This window comes from Schistocerca serialis, chromosome 2 (assembly GCF_023864345.2).
Source record: "Schistocerca serialis cubense isolate TAMUIC-IGC-003099 chromosome 2, iqSchSeri2.2, whole genome shotgun sequence".
Lineage (NCBI taxonomy): Eukaryota > Metazoa > Arthropoda > Insecta > Orthoptera > Acrididae > Schistocerca > Schistocerca serialis.
The window spans coordinates 958,016,529-958,038,763 of NC_064639.1; positions in this window are offsets into that span (position 1 = coordinate 958,016,529).

Consider the following 22,235-nt stretch of genomic DNA (forward strand, 5'->3'; position numbering starts at 1 on the left):
ACTCGATTTCTAAACTGAAGGAAACACTTCACGGCATTCGCTTCAGAACTGCTACAAATTCGCCGGGCAATAGACCGCGCAGTTCGAACTGTCAACACAACTGGCACTGCTAAGAGTATCCTACGACTTCCCCATCGCTGGCATCGGGTTATACCCAATGCTGGTGACTACTTTGAAGGCCAGTAAAACTTTGAAACACGTATCTATTTTGTACGAGCTGTAAATAAATAGTTGCCACTATTAAAGTTCCAACCCTCGCAGCAAGGAATAAATAATTCATAAAGTTTTTACATGAACTTTCACTGTGGCTTCATGGTTAACTGACTATAACGTAAGAGAGACTCCAAAACTGTTCTGTCTCACAGCACACGTCCTGATGAAGTCTTTCAATCCTTTTACTATAGACTGAACTTCAGAACTCTACCACATGGAGAACATCACATAAAAGACTTCTTACAATACCGAATCCTATTGCTCCATAAAATTTAGCAATTCTTTAATTAACTGCAATTAATAATTTAAGCACTTTCACCTTATACAAAAAGGGAAATTCGGAACATTCTTGTAGCAGGAACAGGATCACTTCATGGTGAGTGACACAGTTTGTAATACACTGTTAGTACTAATCATTTATTATTTGAACACTTCAGCAAACACTGGTCCATGCACGCATTTACAGGATTAAATATTACTTTGCTCAAAGGTGGATGCAGTTGCGATATTTTGAGGTGTTTGAACAAAGTCGTATGGTGCAGTGATGATTCTTGATGCAGTATCTTCTGTAAAATATTTTCTTGGAATCGTAAATGCAGATTTTAGAGCAACCCAGTGAATGTCATGATAAACGGCCAACAACAACATACATCTGAGGCATAATTGCTCCACTTTTAGGGACTGATGACCTTAACAGTTAAGTCCCATAAGCTTTCACACATTTTGTACTCCACTTTTGCAGACACCTTTGCCTCATTGATGAATCGGGGTGTTGACTTGTGGAGATCTAGTCAGTCACTGACTACACAGCACAAAGACTTCTCACATCAAATAGCACCACTCCAATTTTCACAAGCTCGCTTAAGCGTTTTCGTTGCAGACAGATTTCGTTCCAGATTTTATATCGTGTTCAATCCCGCATGTCCTAACCATGGACGAGCAATCCAATACATAAAGTGACATAGCTTAAAAAATGACATTTACAAAATACTTCCAGAGTGTGTCAAATTACAGGATAGGAAAAAATATTTACATATACATCAAATCAAAGAAATTAAAGAATACAGATGTTACATTGTTGATGATTGACTTAAGTGTTACGTATGCCCCAAGTTTCAGTGTTGTTTCCTGTTAAGGATACCATCAGCGAAACATCTATAACACTTCATTCAGTGATGAGCATAGCCACAAACAGTGTTCATGAAAAACAATTAATTCATACACAGATTACATTACATGGAATATGATTTCATCAAATTGCCAAAGATTACCACCATTTAAGTTCAGTATAAACACACTAGCATAGTAAGTGTTTTTTTACCACAGAAAATTTTGCATAACAGTGTGTAGAAAATATACATAGAAAACTTATACATCGTTAAAAATTATAAAAAAAACTATACAAGACAGATTCTTTTCAGTTCATTACATACAATATTATCTACAAAATAGTTTCGATACATTAAATGTTTTTTTATAACTTTAAGCAGTTCATTTAATTTGCATTATGGCAAATATTTACGCTTATAATGACTTAAATTTCAGAAAACTAATAGAAGTTTCCTTTTCAGTTTATGAAAGTCACTAATCAACCGTCTTTCATAAACTTATTTGATATGAAAGTAATCTCTCTGTTTAAAAGAGATTAAAATGGTTCAAATGGCTCTGAGCACTATGGGACTCAACTGCTGTGGTCATCAGTCCCCTAGAACTTAGAACTACTTAAACCTAACTAACCTAAGGACATCACACACAGCCATGCCCGAGGCAGGATTCGAACCTGCGACCGTAGCAGTCGCACGGTTCCGGACTGCGCGCCTAGAACCGCGAGACCACCGCGGCCGGCCTAAAAGAGATTACTTTTATCTGAAGTATATAGTTATCTATTAATTAGTATAAGCAGTCCATTGAAAGAAAACAAAACATTATTGTACACACTATTTACAGTAAGCAAAAAATTTTTGCTGCCACTTTACCAATTCAGACAGTCCTTAATAAACACTTCTTTATCATATTCGCTTAGCAAAACCATTTGCTTCCCACTTAGAATTTCGGCAGTCCATTTTCACCTTCTGTAGACTTAGTCATGTCCATTATTATGCTGCAGATGACTATGCATTGCAAACTCTGGATTATCATGTTTCTTTTCACATCGTTTCATTCCATTTTACTGAAAATCTTGGTTATTACAAACCCAGTTAAATCGCACAGAATCTGAAACTTATGCTTTTAAATTAGCAGGATTGTAATGGTAACTCATATGACAGTATGAACTCAAATTCGCAAGAACAATATTTACAAGAATACTTGTACAACAACATTTCACAGAGTATTGTCTCCATGTTCCTGGATAACTGTGTTCCTTATTCTGTCCACGGACATAAGCTTTTAAGTCCAACACACTGCAAACACCAAATAGTTTCTTGTATTTTGGATGTAACAGATATCATAGGTTAGTTTGAAGAGTCCTTTGTACTTCAAACCATTGTAAATACATTTAAATTTCGACATAAACCTCTCCCACACCCTCTAATTATAGTAGCAGTAATTTCATTTTGCTGATCTTTCTACGACAAGTCTTAAAGAGGCCTAATTTCGTCCAAAGGAATGTTGGCTACAGTGCTTTAGCTGTCTCCGGTGGTTTCTTTGGTGCCGAGCTCTGTAAATTATTAACGGCCTGAATACTATGTTGCCAGTGTATATTATCATCCACCGGTCCTTTCTTTTTCGGTTCTGTCTATACTTCCGGTACGAGCTTTGAAATTATCTCGTCTTCTGGTGCGTAACTGTATTCAGTCAGGAATTCATCAAATCTAATTGCCTCACCATATTCTTCATCGGTACTATCTTTCGAATCTGACCACCCAGGGACACTATTTGGATCCGACATAAACGCTTTTTTTTGTTATGTGGTAAATTATTTGTCTCATCTTTTATCCTAATTTGAACATTTAAAGTTACGGCATTCTTCTGTGTTCATAATTCCTTCTCTATCACAGCAGGCTCTTCATGTAAGCTGTCTTCATCGGTTCTAATGAGACTTTTATTTCAATAACTCGTAAGAAATCGTCTTGCTATTTAGAACAGTCTGCTCTATTATATTTTCATTGTTAGGGAATACTTCATCAGCAATGCTAATGATTTCCTTTTCGTCTATCATTCTCCTGTCTGTAAGGGGTACATATTACTTCCCTTCCTACTGAGGCGTAGCGCATTACATCGTGCCTATTGAGATCACATATAACAGCAGTGAACATACGTGCAGTATGAGTCATGTGCAGGACAGGTGGCATCAGATGCCCGAGAGTATGTAGTTTCTAGCTGACGGACACTGCTGGAGCTGCAGTCAAAATACTGTAATTTTTATTTGCAGTTTTGCTTGTTTACTTTTCTAATTTTTTTAATTACCATTATAATTGTGCTTAGTCATGAGAATGAATGAAAGTGTGAATATGAAATAATGTTTTATGTGAAGTTTTTATACTATACATTGAAGTAACTAGTCTCGTGAGGATGTTCGAAATGACGTGCGTGCCAGTCATTCGTACCGGGGAATCAGTTTATGGTACTGGGGGAATAAGATTATGATTACCGTAAAACATTTTTGTTAAGAGGGAGTTAATTTTACATTTGTGCGTTTTCAAAATTTATTTATGGTAATTTACTGTCGGATTTAGTGATAAATTTTGATTAGTTCTGTACATATGCGCGGGACTGAGCGGGTTAGATGATGATTTCCGATTAGTTGCGATGTTTCTCTGCTAATTAGCAATTAGCATATTGGAGAGTATTTTGGGAACTGAAACTTCTTTTGTGTAGGGAGATGAGGAGGGTCGGGGCTTGGATCTCACAGTCATCAAACCTACTGATATGTGCTCCGATGAAAATGCTTAATATTGTGATATTTCGGCACCAAAATGTTTGAGAAGTGCCGTTAAGTGTGGAAGAGAGTTCGATTTAATGTACGGTTTGAAATTCAGAACTTTTGGTGACATTTTAAATATCTAAATTCCGCGTAGCGTGTTGCTTACTAGCGAACGTGAACATTTTATTACGTGTGGCTGATTTTAGCAACATTTGAGCGAGCTACTTTAAAAGAAACAATCCGTTTGTAAACTTTCTGTGAAGGATAACTAATAATTACCATAAAGTGGCTATGGTTATGAATGATGCGCGTCTGTAGACTGTTCAGACTTTGTACGGCTTAACGTAAGGCTTTTGTAACTGGTGTACGCAACATTACCGTAACAGTGTGAAATTTTTCCCACGTAATTACGTTCATTTAATCATTATTAACCTCTCACCGACAAAACTATTTTTAGTGCGACTTGTGGTTACGAAGTGAACATCTGTTTTCTCTATAGCCTTTTCCGGCTGAGAACTACATTTCAGTAACTTAAAGGAGGCGTGCGTGTGAGAAGAGACTCACGAGATGAGTGGAATGTTATCAGCAGCAGCATAGCACCGCACCGCTGCACGATCACCTCTTCGAATTTTTCTTCACGCAAACTCTGTGCGGCACTTTTCGCACTTTCACCATTCTCCTTTTTGTCGGTTTATGAGCTACTTTTTACGATCCCTTTTCTACCTATATCTTCATTTGACTTTCTGATAGCACAATCTCTTTCAAAGTCTGTACATTGCTTTAGTCCCTTATACACATCGTCGATCTGGTCACATCAATTGGTCATTGCTAACAATTCATGATGAGAAGTATTTTCTACTTTGTTATTATTGAAGCTATTAAAATGTAAACATCGAGTGACTAGGGCCTCCCGTCGGGTAGATCGTTCGCCGGGTGCAAGTCTTTCGGATTTGACGCCACTTCGGCGACTTGCGCGTCGATGGGGATGAAATCGAACCCGTGTCATTAGGATTGACATTCTGTCGGGCTGATCACTTTTTTCTTTTATTTTTCATTTTGTTCGTTGTTGATCGTTGTGATTGGTCGTTGCGGACGTCACGTAACATCCGTTCAAGTTCGTTGTTGATCCTTTCACTCAGTTTTTTATTACAGAGGCCAACCAGCTCTCTGATCAAACACGCTTTTTTCTTTAATCTCATTTTGTTCAGTTTAGTTCGTTGCATCTGCTCGGGGCGGACGTCGCAAGACACCCGTTTCAGTTCATCGTTTCTCAATTAACTCAGTTTTTTTTTTTTTCATTACAGGGGGCTGCTAACCCTCTGACCGAACACGCTGAGCTACCGTGCCTGCAAAATCTCATTTTGTTCGCTTTTGTTCGTTGCATGTGTTCGGGGCGGACGTCGTATGACATCCGTTTAAGTTCGTTGATGATTGATTAACTCAGTTTTTCTTTAATTACAGAGCGCAGCTAACCCTCTGACCGAACACGCTGAGCTACCGTGCCGGCACAACTCAGCTATCAGGGGCGGACTATTGGAACTTCTCTCTTTGCTTACCTACATTTTCACTGGCCACGATCTCATCAGCTTGTAACCTCCCCCTCACTTATCGACCTTAATCGCAGTGAAAAATTAAACCGCGTGCACCTAATGGAAATTTGGGAAAAGCAATCGTCACAGAAGTTAATTTGTCGGCAAAGAGGGAGGAAAGGGTTACATCTAAATGAAAGGAAAAATGCAAATGAAATTGGTGAAAATTAATTTTGAGAAAAGGGTAAAATTAATAAAGAAAGTAAATGTGCGGTCGTTACGTTAACAATTAATTGGCGTTAATTAGATATTTGAGATTTGGGGAAAATTACGGTCGCCAGTCCTAAGGACAACTAGTATAATAACTGAAAACGAAAGATTAATGCACATTTAATTAGCACTAAACGCATGGCAACTGAAGGTTGACACGTGCTGTGTGAAAACTGGATGTTTGTCAGAAGTAATAAATTTCACTACACTCTGACTCAGTTTAGCAAAAGAATTAATAACACCGAAAAATTGAAAGTTAATTTAGTGACTGAAAGTAATAGTGAACTTTGTTTCTGAAGCACTACGAAATTCAATAAAACAGGGTTAATCTTGGGCTACCTCAACAATCAATTCAAAAGCTACTTGAATCCACCCAATCAAGAAATAAGAGATTTAACTTTGAACTTGAATTAAATGATTCTGCACAATTAACAATAGTAAAATTTAGTACGTACCAAGCTGAGCTGTAGTCACAGGTAAGCTAAAATATGGTAACAAAACTTGCACTCTTAATTTCTGCTTGTGTAATCTTAATATTGTAGCCAGCTATGAATACTTTAACTGAACTTTGGAATTAAAGCAGTGAAATGGAATGATATTACTTTAATGCTGGCGTATGAATTTCAACGACACTCGGGTTCATTCCAGAAAAGGAAGGGACCCTGCTTGGTAATGCAATTGGGACAATGAGCAACAAAGGTTCATGCTAAGTTGCTGTATTTTTGTGATGCAACAGTTTGAAGAGCTGAGGTCTGCCATACAGTTCTAAAACTTTATGTGCTTTTAGTCTTCCTTGTTGGTTGAATGAAGGTTTGCAGTCGTCGATCGGGGAGGTGGCGACAGTCACTCATTGTCGGCCGTCGCTGTTGCAGAAGCTAGATGTTGGCGCGCCTTCTTCTCGACACGGCCACCAGGCGAAACGGGCTCTTGATGTGCGCCAGCTAATGCTTCTCGTCCGCGACGCCGTGTCAGAATCTATCATAGCCATTCGAGCGCAATTACATGCTGCCAAACCCCGAAAGCGCGGTAACTCCGGAGCGTCACACAACACACCTGCTCCACCGCCCTACTCCAGTCCGACCTCTCTGCCTGCGCTCCATGCGGCAGAGTTAACACTACCAAGGATCCTAAACACTTTGGTTCTCCACACGACCTATCGATGTAATCGTTCGATAGCATAGTTTTCCTTAGGCCAGACTCAGCGTAAAAATACAAATAACATTTACAAAACAAACCAATTACACATCGACATAAATCCATATATATATATATATATATATATATATATATATATATATATATATATATATATATATATATACAGGGTGTTTCAAAAATGACCGGTATATTTGAAACGGCAATAAAAACTAAACGAGCAGCGACAGAAATTTACCGTTTGTTGCAATATGCTTGGGACAACAGTACATTTTCTGGCGGACAAACTTTCGAAATTACAGTAGTTACAATTTTCAACAACAGATGGCGCTGCGGTCTGGGAAACTCTATAGTACGATATTTTCCACATATCCACCATGCGTAGCAATAATATGGCGTAGTCTCTGAATGAAATTACCCGAAACCTTTGACAACGTGTCTGGCGGAATGGCTTCACATGCAGATGAGATGTACTGCTTCAGCTGTTCAATTGTTTCTGGATTCTGGCGGTACACCTGGTCTTTCAAGTGTCCCCACAGAAAGAAGTCACAGGGGTTCATGTCTGGCGAATAGGGAGGCCAATCCACGCCGCCTCCTGTATGTTTCGGATAGCCCAAAGCAATCACACGATCATCGAAATATTCATTCAGGAAATTAAAGACGTCGGCCGTGCGATGTGGCCGGGCACCATCTTGCATAAACCACGAGGTGTTCGCAGTGTCGTCTAAGGCAGTTTGTACCGCCACAAATTCACGAAGAATATCCAGATAGCGTGATGCAGTAATCGTTTCGGATCTGAAAAATGGGCCAATGATTCCTTTGGAAGAAATGGCGGCCCAGACCAGTACTTTTTGAGGATGCAGGGACGATGGGACTGCAACATGGGGCTTTTCGGTTCCCCATATGCGCCAGTTCTGTTTATTGATGAAGCCGTCCAGGTAAAAATAAGCTTCGTCAGTAAACCAAATGCTGCCCACATGCATATCGCCGTCATCAATCCTGTGCACTATATCGTTAGCGAATGTCTCTCGTGCAGCAATGGTAGCGGCGCTGAGGGGTTGCCACGTTTGAATTTTGTATGGATAGAGGTGTAAACTCTGGCGCATGAGACGATACGTGGACGTTGGCGTCATTTGGACCGCAGCTGCAACACGGCGAACGGAAACCCGAGGCCGCTGTTGGATCACCTGCTGCACTAGCTGCGCGGTCGCCCTACCTTTCCAGCACGTTCATCCGTCACGTCCCCAGTCCGTTGAAATTTTTAAAAAAGATCCTTTATTGTATCGCTTTTCGGTCCTTTGGTTACATTAAACCTCCGTTGAAAACTTCGTCTTGTTGCAACAACACTGTGTTCTAGGCGGTGGAATTCCAACACCAGAAACATCCTCTGTTCTAAGGAATAAACCATGTTGTCTACAGCACACTTGCACGTTGTGAACAGCACACGCTTACAGCAGAAAGACGACGTACAGAATGGCGCACCCACAGACTGCGTTGTCTTCCACATCTTTCACATCACATACAGCGCCATCTGTTGTTGAAAATTGTAACTACTGTAATTTCGAAAGTTTGTCCGCCTGAAAATGTACTGTTGTCCCAAGCATATTGCAACAAACGGTGTATTTCTATCGCTGCTCGTTTAGTTTTTATTGCCGTTTCAAATATACCGGTCATTTTTGAAACACCCTATATATATATATATATATATATATATATATATATATATATATATATATATATACAAATAGTAGAACAATTACAATACATAAAGACACAGAAATGTCTACATCTACATCTACATTTATACTCCGCAAGCCACCCAACGGTGTGTGGCGGAGGGCACTTTACGTGCCACTGTCATTACCTCCCTTTCCTGTTCCAGTCGCGTATGGTTCGCGGGAAGAACGACTGTCTGAAAGCCTCCGTGCGCGCTCTAATCTCTCTAATTTTACATTCGTGATCTCCTCGGGAGGTATAAGTAGGGGGAAGCAATATATTCGATACCTCACCCAGAAACGCACCCTCTCGAAACCTGGCGAGCAAGCTACACCGCGATGCAGAGCGCCTCTCTTGCAGAGTCTGCCACTTGAGTTTGTTACACACCTCCGTAACGCTATCACGGTTACCAAATAACCCTGTGACGAAATGCGCCGCTCTTCTTTGGATCTTCTCTATCTCCTCCGTCAACCCGATCTGGTACGGATCCCACACTGATGAGCAATACTCAAGTATAGGTCGAACGAGTGTTTTGTAAGCCACCTCCTTTGTTGATGGACTACATTTTCTAAGGACTCTCCCAATCAATCTCAACCTGGTACCCGCCTTACCAACAATAAATTTTATATGATCATTCCACTTCAAATCGTTCCGCACGCATACTCCCAGATATTTTACAGAAGTAACTGCTACCAGTGTTTGTTCTGCTATCATATAATCATACAATAAAGGATCCTTCTTTCTATGTATTCGCAATACATTACATTTGTCATATCTTCAGGTAGCAAAACAAGGAAAAAATTATAGTACAATAGATGGAAATAGGAGGATATGCATTCCCGGCATTACACGTGCCCCACATTGTCTGAGGATGTTCGTGTAACCTAAACAGACTCAGAAAATGTCCCAAAAAGGAAAAAATGCAGCGGAAATGCATATGCTCAAAAATCAAGAAAATTTAGCATTAGGCTAATTAACCATAAACCAATTTTTAGACCACAATAATTGAGTGGAGACACTCCTAACCTTATTCCAGTCTGTCATCTTACACAAAAGAAAACAGGTTGACAACATTTTAAAATGCATAGAAAACATAGAAAATGGTTCAGCTATTCTAAATCAGCAAAATCCCTAACAGTATCAAGAAATGGAATATTATCTACAAAATTAACCAGAGTACATGGTCATAAAAAACAAGTGTATCAAAATACGCAAACTAATAATTAACTACATAGAATACACATTTTTATATAACCTTTTCATAATTAATATTCTCGTCATGAGAGTCCACTTAACGCTAAACAAGAAAATAATATACAGCAGACCGAAAAAAAATATTGACAGCAGAATTCTTTCACATCAGCTGTCCGGGAAGAAAAACAACTCCGCCTTCCGCACCCGCAAGTACAAAGAATGCCGAGAGCGGCACAAGAGCAGACAGCGGCTCCGCCTCGCCAGTATTGTTGCGCCCGGCTGTGCGGTACGCTTGATTTTACTCGCCTGTGTAACGGCATTTCCAGAACGTCCGTTTCACTGAATTCTTTCGGAAGAACTCACTCCCGAGTAATCTCAAGGAGTCCATTACCACTATTACAGTGGATAACTGAATACTGTCCATCATCACACGCATGTACTAACCTGAAACTTAAAACAGCGTCTAAGTACATCGGCAATGACTAGTAAGTCACATATTTATGAAATCTTACAGCTAGTTACAAAATCATATTTACATTCCTTAATCTAGTGTGACTCAGCTGAAAACTTAAACTAGCAGCTTGGATTTTTCAATTGATTAATAATCAGTTACTCTTAAATCATTTAGTCAAAATTAATTACTTATTAATTACAACTTCTTTAATGTCCTCTTGGTCAGGGAAAAGCATGGCAATCTAGCAAATCGTTAAATCTTACTCTCTATATTTACATACTGTACAAATTACCCATTCTGTGGTATTAATCAATCCTAGGTTGGTACAATTTCAAGTCTACAATGTTCCGTATACCTAATAGTTTTCCAGAGCTTGGATACTCTAAGCAATAAGCATTTGTGTGAGGTATACCAATGACTTTATATGGTCCATTATAAACAAACTTAAATTTAGAGATTTCATTGTCTATCTCGCTCGATTTCTCATGAGCTTTTACAAGTACTAAGTCTCCGATCGCAAACTTAGCAAAACGCGCTTTAGCGTCATGACGACGTATGAGAGCATCGGCTTTTAGCTTCATTATTTCTCGCAAACGATCTTTTTTCACACCAATACTAATGTCAATCCGTGGAGGGAATTTGATTATCTCTTCCACTAAACTTTTACTTTTATCATCTAACAGGATTTCCTCTGGAGAAAATCCCGTAGACTCATGTCTCAAGGTGTTCATAATTCTCTCAAATTCTGCTACATATTTGCCCCATGTCCTATGGTTATGATGGCAATAGGTACGGCAAAGTCGGCCTAGCTCGCGAATATACCTCTCAGTGGGCTTTACAGCCGGACAGTAAGCTGAAATATGGATCACTTCGACCCCATTACTTGCCATGCCTTCATTCCACAACCTATAAGTAAATTGTGCCCCATTGTCTGATAGAGTCACCTTGGGCTTACCAATATGAACAAAATAATCGTCCACAAGCTTGCTATAGACCGCTTTGGCTGTAGCTTTCCTAATCGGGTGTAGACTGAAGAATTTGGAAAAAGCTTCTAGCACTACTAAAATGTAGGCAAAGTTTCCTGATGGCTTGGGCAAAGGTCCATACAAGTCCACGCACAGTAATTCAAAGGTGTCGTTGGGCCTTATACTTTGCATAGGACCACGACTCGTACAGTTGGTAACCTTCTCCTTCTGACATAAATCGCAAGTTTTCACTCTGTCAGTAACGCGTTTTAACATTTTCAAAAAGATTTCGGGCTTGCAGCAGGTCGTCGTTAGCTTCCATTCACGATATTTCGACTGGACAACTGCCAGCCATCCTCAGTAGCCATCGAAGACTGACGAAGACGCCCTCCGTTCCGTAATATATAGCGTGCAGTGAGTATTCCGCGCATGCGTCAAAATCATGTGGAGAGACGAACCACACCGCCCGCCAGCAGAGCCCTCGCTGGTGCAATTGCAGAACTCAGCTGTCTTCGGCGTTGTCAATTGCCGCGGCCATCTTCGTCTGGAGCAGATCTTAGAGATGACGGGGTTCCACGCATTATCTAGTTGGTAGCCATTGTCACGGTTGATAAGATTGTCTGTCATGCGAATTTCCACTGATTCTTTTATGACGGAGTCCCAAAAGGATGATGCTGTGGCCAAAATTGTTGTTTTGTCATACTCCATTGAGTGTCCAGTGGAAATGCAGTGCTCAGCAATTGCAGACTTGCTAGGTTGCAAAAGGCGAGTACAGCGCTGATGTTCAGTGCAACGTTCTTCTACTGTTCGCAATGTTTATCCTATATATGACATGCCACACTGACAAGGTATTTTATAAATTCCCGCCTTCCGCAATACCAGATCGTCTTTCACTGATCCCAGCAGGTCGGAAATCTTCGATGGTGGATGGAAAATTACTTTCGCTTCGAAACCGTGGAGGATTCTTGCAGTTTTGAAGGAAATGTTGCCAACAAAGGGAAGAAAATTTAGAGATTTAGTAGACGCGCTCTCTTCTTTCTCCACTCCCTGTTTCTTTGGCTTAATTGCAAGTGCCTTGCTAATTTGCCGGGTAGAATATCCATTCTCTTTGAAAACCCTCTTCAGATGGGCAAGCTCTTCAGGCAAAATATCTGCATCTGACACTACATGAGCTCTGTGTACAAGTGTTTTAAGGACACTCATTGTTTGTGATGGGTGATGGCAGCTGGACGAATTTAAATACAAATCAGTATGTGTGGGCTTTCGATAAACCGAATGCCCCAGAGAGCCATCACTCTTCCGTATAACTAGCACATCCAAGAACGGAGGCAACCATTTTTCTCTAATTGCATGGTAAACCGAATGTTCTCATGAATGGAGTTGAGGTGATCCAAAAACTCCATTAATTTTTCTTCTCCATGAGGCCACACTACGAAAGTGTCATCCACGTACCTCCAAAAAACGGTTGGTTTGAGGGCTGCTGATTCAAGTGCTCTCTCCACAAAATCCTCCATAAAAAGGTTGGCCACCAAGGGAGACAGGGGGCTACCCATGGCGACGCAGTCAATCTGTTCAAAATATTCTTGGTTGAACATAAAATTCACTCCTGGAAATGGAAAAAAGAACACATTGACACCGGTGTGTCAGACCCACCATACTTGCTCCGGACACTGCGAGAGGGCTGTACAAGCAATGATCACACGCACGGCACAGCGGACACACCAGGAACCGCGGTGTTGGCCGTCGAATGGCGCTAGCTGCGCAGCATTTGTGCACCGCCGCCGTCAGTGTCAGCCAGTTTGCCGTGGCATACGGAGCTCCATCGCAGTCTTTAACACTGGTAGCATGCCGCGACAGCGTGGACGTGAACCGTATGTGCAGTTGACGGACTTTGAGCGAGGGCGTATAGTGGGCATGTGGGAGGCCGGGTGGACGTACCGCCGAATTGCTCAACACGTGGGGCGTGAGGTCTCCACAGTACATCGATGTTGTCGCCAGTGGTCGGCGGAAGGTGCACGTGCCCATCGACCTGGGACCGGACCGCAGCGACGCACGTATGCACGCCAAGACCGTAGGGTCCTACGCAGTGCCGTAGGGGACCACACCGCCACTTCCCAGCAAATTAGGGACACTGTTGCTCCTGGGGTATCGGCGAGGACCATTCGCAACCGTCTCCATGAAGCTGGGCTACGGTCCCGCACACCGTTAGGCCGTCTTCCGCTCACGCCCCAACATCGTGCAGCCCGCCTCCAGTGGCGTCGCGACAGGCGTGAATGGAGGGACGAATGGAGACGTGTCGTCTTCAGCGATGAGAGTCGCTTCTGCTTTGGTGCCAATGATGGTCGTATGCGTGTTTGGCGCCGTGCAGGTGAGCGCCACAATCAGGACTGCATACGACCGAGGCACACAGGGCCAACACCCAGCATCATGGTGTGGGGAGCGATCTCGTACACTGGCCGTACACCACTGGTGATCGTCGAGGGGACACTGAATAGTGCACGGTACATCCAAACCGTCATCGAACCCATCGTTCTACCATTCCTAGACCGGCAAGGGAACTTGCTGTTCCAACAGGACAATGCACGTCCGCATGTATCCCGTGCTACCCAACGTGCTCTAGAAGGTGTAAGTCAACTACCCTGGCCAGCAAGATCTCCGGATCTGTCCCCCATTGAGCATGTTTGGGACTGGATGAAGCGTCGTCTCACGCGGTCTGCACGTCCAGCACGAACGCTGGTCCAACTGAGGCGCCAGGTGGAAATGGCATGGCAAGCCGTTCCACAGGACTACATCCAGCATCTCTACGATCGTCTCCATGGGAGAATAGCAGCCTGCATTGCTGCGAAAGGTGGATATACACTGTACTAGTGCCGACATTGTGCATGCTCTGTTGCCTGTGTCTATGTGCCTGTGGTTCTGTCAGTGTGATCATGTGATGTATCTGACCCCAGGAATGTGTCAATAAAGTTTCCCCTTCCTGGGACAATGAATTCACGGTGTTCTTATTTCAATTTCCAGGAGTGTATGTTGAGGAGAGCGCGTGGCGAAACAAAGCAGTGATTCCCACCTGAAACTTAGTGCCAATCAGTGCCAAGGAGTCTGCAAGAGGTACCTTTGTAGAAAGAGACACCACGTCAAAACTAACTAAAAGATCAGAAGTACTTAGGCGGAGAGCCCCCAGTCTGTTGATAAAATCGGCCGAGCTACGTATGTGATGTGGACATTTGCCCACAAATGGCCTCAGCAGGGATGCAAGATGTTTGGCTAAATCGTAAGTGGTGGTCCCAATATTACTCACTATTGGCCGTAAGGGTAGTCCGTCTTTATGTACCTTCGGAAGGCCATACAGTCTTGGAGGTACGCTGCCATGAGGTCTTAAGCGCTTGATCGTCTCTGGAGGCAACGAGGAAGAATGCAGGAGTGTAGATGTCTTCCGCTGCACACATCCTGTAGGGTCGTTATCAATCTTCCTGTAGGCAGAATCATTTAGGAGACCATACATCTTATCCACATACAAACTGCGAGGTAACAGTACAGTTAAATTGCCTTTATCAGCCTTCAGTACCACAACGTCCGGATCTTCTCGGAGATTTCGCAGTGCAGCCCTTTCTGCGGAGGTAATGTTACTGTGTTGAGGAGGAGCCTTCAGAGGAGCATGGCAAGTTTCCCTCCTTACTTCCTCTGCAGTTTCCATAGGAAGGCGTCATGCGGCTTCTTCAACACGACTCACAAAACTTATCAAAAGTGGTGCTCTAGGTGTTGTTGTTGTTGTGGTCTTCAGTCCTGAGACTGGTTTGATGCAGCTCTCCATGCTAATCTATCCTGTGCAAGCTCCTTCATCTCCCAGTACCTACTGCAACCTACATCCTTCTGAATCTGCTTAGTGTATTCATCTCTTGGTCTCCCTCCACGATTTTTACCCTCCACGCTTCCCTCCAATGCTAAATTTGTGATCCCTTGATGCCTCAGGACATGACCTACCAGCCGATCCCTTCTTCTAGTCAAGTTGTGCCACAAACTTCTCTTCTCCCCAATCCTATTCAATACTTCCTCATTAGTTACCTGATCAACCCACCTAATCTTCAACATTATTTTGTAGCACCACATTTCGAAAGCTTCTATTCTCTTCTTGTCCAAACTATTTATTGTCCATGTTTCACTTCCATACATGGCTACACTCCATACAAATACTTTCAGAAACGACTTCCTGACACTTAAATCTATACTCGATGTTAACAAATTTCTCTTCTTCAGAAAAGCTTTCTTTGCAGTTGCCAGTCTACATTTTATATCCTCTCTACTTCGACCATCATCAGTTATTTTGCTCCCCAAATAGCAAAACTCCTTTACTACTTTAAGTGTCTCATTTCCTAATCTAATTCCCTCAGCATCACCCGACTTAATTCGACTACATTCCATTATCCTTGTTTATCCCTGTTTGCTCTAGGTGTAGGTGCAAAATTCAAACCCTTACTTAAATCCGACAGCGTCGCGTCGTCCAAATTCTTGTCCGTGAGGTTAACAACGGAACGATGTGCAGTAATCCCCTGTGGCGACGACTGTTGTTGCACCAGACGATCAAATTTTGACATCTGCCGAGATCTTGCATCCTTGTGTACCCATTCAGATTTGGCGGAGGTTACTCCATCAATCCAGTCCCATGATACAGTAGACAGATGTGCTGCAATCTTCAGATGCAGATGGAACAATTCTTCTGAAATGGCATCCAATCTTCGTCGTGTGTGGCAAATTCTCTCTTTAACAATAGCGTGACTGGCCTTTTCCGTTATCTTCGGTGCAGTGGCAGTCTTAATAAAATGCGTCACTCTGGCAAATTTTGGTATTATGGCATGGAATGGATATTCTACCCGGCAAATTAACAAGGCACTTGCAATTAAGCCAAAGAAACAGGGAGTGGGCACTAAAGCCTTTAAAGTTTCCACCTTATGTTGGTCCTCTTTTTGCACTAATTGAATTTGTTCCGTCACCTTATTCTCCATGATCGGCGCAACTGCTTCTCCTACACTTTTCTCGATTCTGCTAATTTCGGAATCAAAACGAGTATTTATGCTCGCAATTTCCGCCTGAACGCCTACCATTTCCTGTTTAAGATTGCCGATTTCGGTATTAATCACAACAATATCTTCTTTGATTTTATCAACGTTTGTGTTAACAACTCCAACATTGTTGTTAACAACATTAATAGCTTTGTTCTGATTGTCTAGCTTCCTGTCAATTTTTTCGCACTGAGCTTCTTGCTTGGCAGACTGAGCTTTAATTTCTGCCGACTGAGTTTCTATCTTGCTAGACTGAGCCTTGATTTCGTTAATCAAAAAATTCAATAAATCAGTTAAATTCGCGGAAACCAGCGGTTTTACTTCCGTAGCGGGTGCCTCTTTAATTGCCCCCCGTATTCGTCATCAAGGGGTTCGGATTTGATTTTCACTTCCGATTCCGAAACATTTTCTAAAGTTTAGAATTCCATTACTGCTCTTTGTTGCGTTTCGGCGGTCGCGTCTTTCATGCTAGCCCCCTGCCCCTGAACAATGGGTTCCGCGGTGCGCGTTTCCCACTGTACGACCGTTGTTCCTTTTCCGTCTACCAAATTTTGGTAACAGTTGCCTTCACTCATTTTAACAATTTTCAATAAAAATGCCAAATCTCAAATCTAATTAGGATTCCTCCCACTACTTATTCTCGCTGACGTAACTACCTGTTTGTAACAAGTACTTTGTTACAAGATTTGCACAATGCAAAATTCGTGTCCAGAACAACCTCAAATCCGAAGCTTGTCCAGTCACCAGGTCGCCACGTGTAACCTCCCCCTCACTTATCGCCCTTAATCACAGTGAAAAATTAAACCACATGCACCTAATGGAAATGTGGGAAAAGCAATCGTCACAGAAGTTAATTTGTCGGTAAAGAGGGAGGAAAGGGTTACAACTAAATGAAAGGAAAAAAGCAAATGAAATTGGTGAAAATTAATTTTGAGAAAAGGGTAAAATTAATAAAGAAAGTAAATGTGCGATCGTTACGTTAACAATTAATTGGCGTTAATTAGATATTTGAGATTTGGGGAAAATTACGGTCGCCAGTCATAAGGACAACTAGTATAATAACTGAAAACGAAAGATTAAGCACATTTAATTAGCACTAAAAGCGTGGCAACTGAAGGTTGACACGTGCTGTGTGAAAACTGGATGTTTGTCAGAAGTAATAAATTTCACTACACTCTGACTCAATTTAGCAAAAGAATTAATAAAACCGGAAAATTGAAAGTTAATTTAGTGACTGAAAGTAATAGTGAACTTTGTTTCTGAAGCACTACGAAATTCAATAAAATTGGGTTAGTCTCGGGCTACCTCAACAATCAATTCAAAAGCTACTTGAATCCACCCAATTAAAAAATAAGAGATTTAACTTTGAACTTGAATTAAATGATTCTGCACAATTAACAATAGTAAAATTTAGTACGTACCAAGCTGAGCTGTAGTCACAGGTAAGCTAAAATATGGTAACAAAACTTGCACTCTTAATTTCTGCTTGTGTAATCTTAGTATTGTAGCCAGATATGAATACTTTAACTGAACTTTGGAATTAAAGCAGTGAAATGGAATGATATGACTTTAATGCTGGCATATGAACTTCAACGACACTTGGGTTCATTCCAGAAAAGGGACCCTGCTTGGTAATGCAATTGGGACAATGAGCAACAAAGGTTCATGCTAAGTTGCTGTATTTTTGTGATGCAACAGTTTGAAGAGCTGAGGTCTGCCATACAGTTCTAAAACTTTATGTGCTTTTAGTCTTCCTTGTTGGTTGAATGAAGGTTTGCAGTCGTCGATCGGGGAGGTGGCGACAGACACTCATTGTCGGCCGTCGCTGTTGCAGAAGCTGCGGATGTTGGCGCTCCTTCTTCTCGACACGGTCACCAGGCGAAACAGGCTCTTGATGTGCGCCAGCTAATGCTTCTCGTCCGCGACGCCGTGTCAGAAACTATCATAGCCAGTCGAGCGCAATTACATGCTGCCAAACCCCGAAAGCGCGGCAGCTCCGGGAGCGTAACACAACACACCTGCTCCACCGCCCTACTCCAGCCCGACCTCTCTGCCCGCGCTCCATGCGGCAGAGTTAACACTACCAAAGATCCTAAACACTTTGGTTCTCCACACGACCTATCGATGTAATCGTTCGATAGCATAGTTTTCCTTAGGCCAGACTCAGTGTAAAAATACAAATAACATTTACAAAACAAACCAATTACACATCGACATAAATGCATATATATATATATATATATATATATATATATATATATATATATATATATATATATATATATATATATATATATATATATAGTAGAACAATTACAATATATAAAGACACGGAAATGTCATATCTTCAGGTAACAAAATAAGGAAAAAAATTATAGTACAATAGATGGAAATAGGAGGATATACATTTCCGGCGTTACAAGCTATTGGGGCGCGTTCGTTGCTTGCTACTGTGTCGTCACTACACTCGTCCACTGACAGGACTAGTGCATTCACAACTGATCTTTCGGCTCTATCCGTTACTAGTGGGAGCTCTGGCTGTAATCACACAGTTTTTTTATTACCTGTTTGCCGTGATTTATTTCCGTGCACATATGTTTTTAAGCCGTTAGCACTCCCAAGACTTCATATCTACATCTATATGGTTACTATCTTGTGCACAGAATTCATAATACGTATTTCAATGCTGTTTCCTACGTCTGGTCTGAGATACTTTCTCCGTATTGCTTTGGCCTGCAACATATGTAGCCCTTATTTTCCTCATTGTTTTTGTCCTTATAACTTTGTAGCACAAAATCTATACCGTGCATGGCTGAATTAAATCGTCCTCTATCCCTTCCTCGGCGCATTACATTGACGCGATATCTTCTATTGTCATCCTGACCATTCTTTGTAGCACAAAATCTATACCGTGCATGGCTGAATTAAATCGTCCTCTATCTCTTCCTCGGCGCATTACATTGACGCGATATCTTCTATTGTCATCCTGACCATTATCATTGTGATAATTCCAGTTGTTGTTTGCCTGTCAGTAATCACGATTCCCACTCCAGTGGTCTTCTAAAAAAGTATACGTCTACAACTTTGCTTCCACCGTTTTGCAATAGACGGCAGTAGCGGCAAGTGGGGTTCAGGTGGTAGGTCACAGGTGTAATACAATAAGCTTAGAAATCTGAAAACATAGTGCCATAAAAATATTAGTCGATTTGTGATTGCATCGTAAGGTTATTCTCGATTAAGTACGTCAACTTACGTAGCCATTTCTCACCATTTGCGGGAAGTTTTAATTTTCTGTTTTAATGAAGAAATCTGCAGTTGCGGCTCTTAAAATGCTGGGTAAGACCAATGGTGAGAGAACTATTAGTGGAAGAACATGCAGAGAATGTTTTCAAAGCCTTAAGAACGCTGATTTTGATGTCGAAGACCGGCATGGCGGTGGAAGACAGAACGTTTTCGTAGCTACTGAAACAGACGAAGACAGTCACAGGACATCATTATCGAAAGAAATTGATGCGTTCGAGCCCAGCACTGAAACACAAATGGCCACAATACAGCGATAGACACGTGAAGGTAATTTTGCAGCAGGATGGTGCTCGACCCCATATCGCAAAACCCGTCAAAATACATATGCAAACTTTGAAATGAGAAGTCCTATCCCTCCCGCCGCATTCTGCATACGTTGCTCTCTCTGACTACCACCTTTTTCGATCAGTGACATACAGTCCGGTTGACCAGCACTTCCGATCATATGAACAAGTGCAAAATTGAATCGATTCATGGATCCCCAAAAAAGACGCCCAGTTCTTCCGCCACGCGATTCGTATGCTATCTGAAAGATGGGAGAATGTAGTGGCCAGCGATACGCAATACTATGAATCATAATTTTTTGGTAAGTTTTTCACAATAAAGCCCCGAACTTTGAGAAAAAACGGCAGAAGCAAACTTGTAGACCTATTAGAAAAGAATTTGTGATAACTACATACGTACTTTTCTGAATCTTCCGGGAGCTTTTTTTATAGCTTGTAAATGATTTAAGATACGAATGGTCTGCTTCTTAAATGGATTAATTTCTTGAACCTTGATTTGCAGAAATTTGTCATAGAATTTCTGCTCCTGTTGCCATACCTTCTGGGCATTATGAACTCTCGCCACAACAATCTTGTTTCAGTTCAGACTATTATTCTTCAGTAAACTTTTGTTTAAAATCCGTAAAAGTAATTTGATTTGTGTCGAAATTCAGGCCCCATCTTTTGGCATCACTCGCCAATACACTGATTATTACGTTAATCTTTTCCTGGTCTGTCACGTCTTCATGAAAAATTCTTCTGTAGTTTTCAAGTAATTCAATGGGTGCCACCTATCATGCCTTTTACCAAAGAAAAATAACCACATAGACGTATGTTTTCATAGGTTGTTATTTCATTTAAACGACCAATTTCAGCATTTATTTAATGATATCTTCATGCCTCTATGCACTCGATGTATAGAGGATCAGCTACAGCGATGCATGTTTAACCGGAGCCATCAGTAATTTAATTCCGTGAATTTTTTTGTAGATTGTGTACTTCGAAGGCTTGACAACAGCTCTTGACAAGTCTTCGAAGTACACAATCCACAAAAAACTCACGGAACCCAGGTATTGATGGCTCAAGTTACACATGCGTCGATGTATCTGATTCTCTGTACATGGAGTGCATATAGACCTGAAGATAGCATTAATGAAACGCCGAAACTGGTTGTATACGTAAAATAACAACTTCTGAAAACATACGGCTGTTTGGTGATCTTTCTTTGATAAATATCTCACCAGCCGCTGTCCCTATCCACGATGGATCAACAGAGATTATGCCTTTTAGCTGAATCAGATTTGTCTTCACCATCCAACAATTTACTACAAGCAACTCAGCAACATAATTCTGTTTATCTCTAAAATTTTTTTTTCAAGATAGCGAATTGTGCTTTAAATGTGAGAGTGTTTTGATTATTCTCCTGTTTATAATCATTTGCTTGTTTACTCAGTCCTTTTCCGAATCAAATATGGTTTTTCTCAAATGTGGTATTCCTACTTTATATGTTCACCAACAATGTCGCTTGTCAAACTAGAAACCTTTTCATGTACTATTGTATGTACTGTAGATTCCATACTTTCCAGGACATTTTAGATTTCCGAATCGAACTCTGAACTCATGTCGTTAATTTTTCCTTGTATAATAGCAACACTAGTGTTTATGTTGCCTGTTTCCACTTTCATTTCCTTGGTTTTAGTATTCAAAATGTCTGCTTTTTATTTACATTGTAAATCCTTTGATTTTAATGGTTCAAATGGCTCTGAGCACTATGGGATTAACTTCTGAGGTCATCAGTCCCCTAGAACTCAGAACTACTTAAACCCAACTAACCTAAGGGCATCACACACATCCATGCCCGAGGCAGGATTCGAACCTGCGACCGTAGCGGTCGCGCTCCAGACTGTAGCGCCTAGAACTGCTCGGCCACTCCGGCCGGCTTGGATTTTAATACTCTGTATTTTAGTTTTATTGTCATGGCTAATAACACTACTTGAGTTTATTATCAAAGACACTAGCAATTCTACCCGACTGATTAACCAATGTTTCAATTTGATTCCTACGGTGACTACTCTGTGCTCTGATTTATGAGGTCAAAAGTTGTAATAGGTTATATGTGCTTAATAATTTTTCACTATGCTGCCTTAGCACGTCTTCATGATCTGATTCTACATCGTATATCTATATCTGTTCTTTCTTTATTTGCGATGGACTCAGCATTTCAATAGATTCATTCGCGTATTTACTGTCT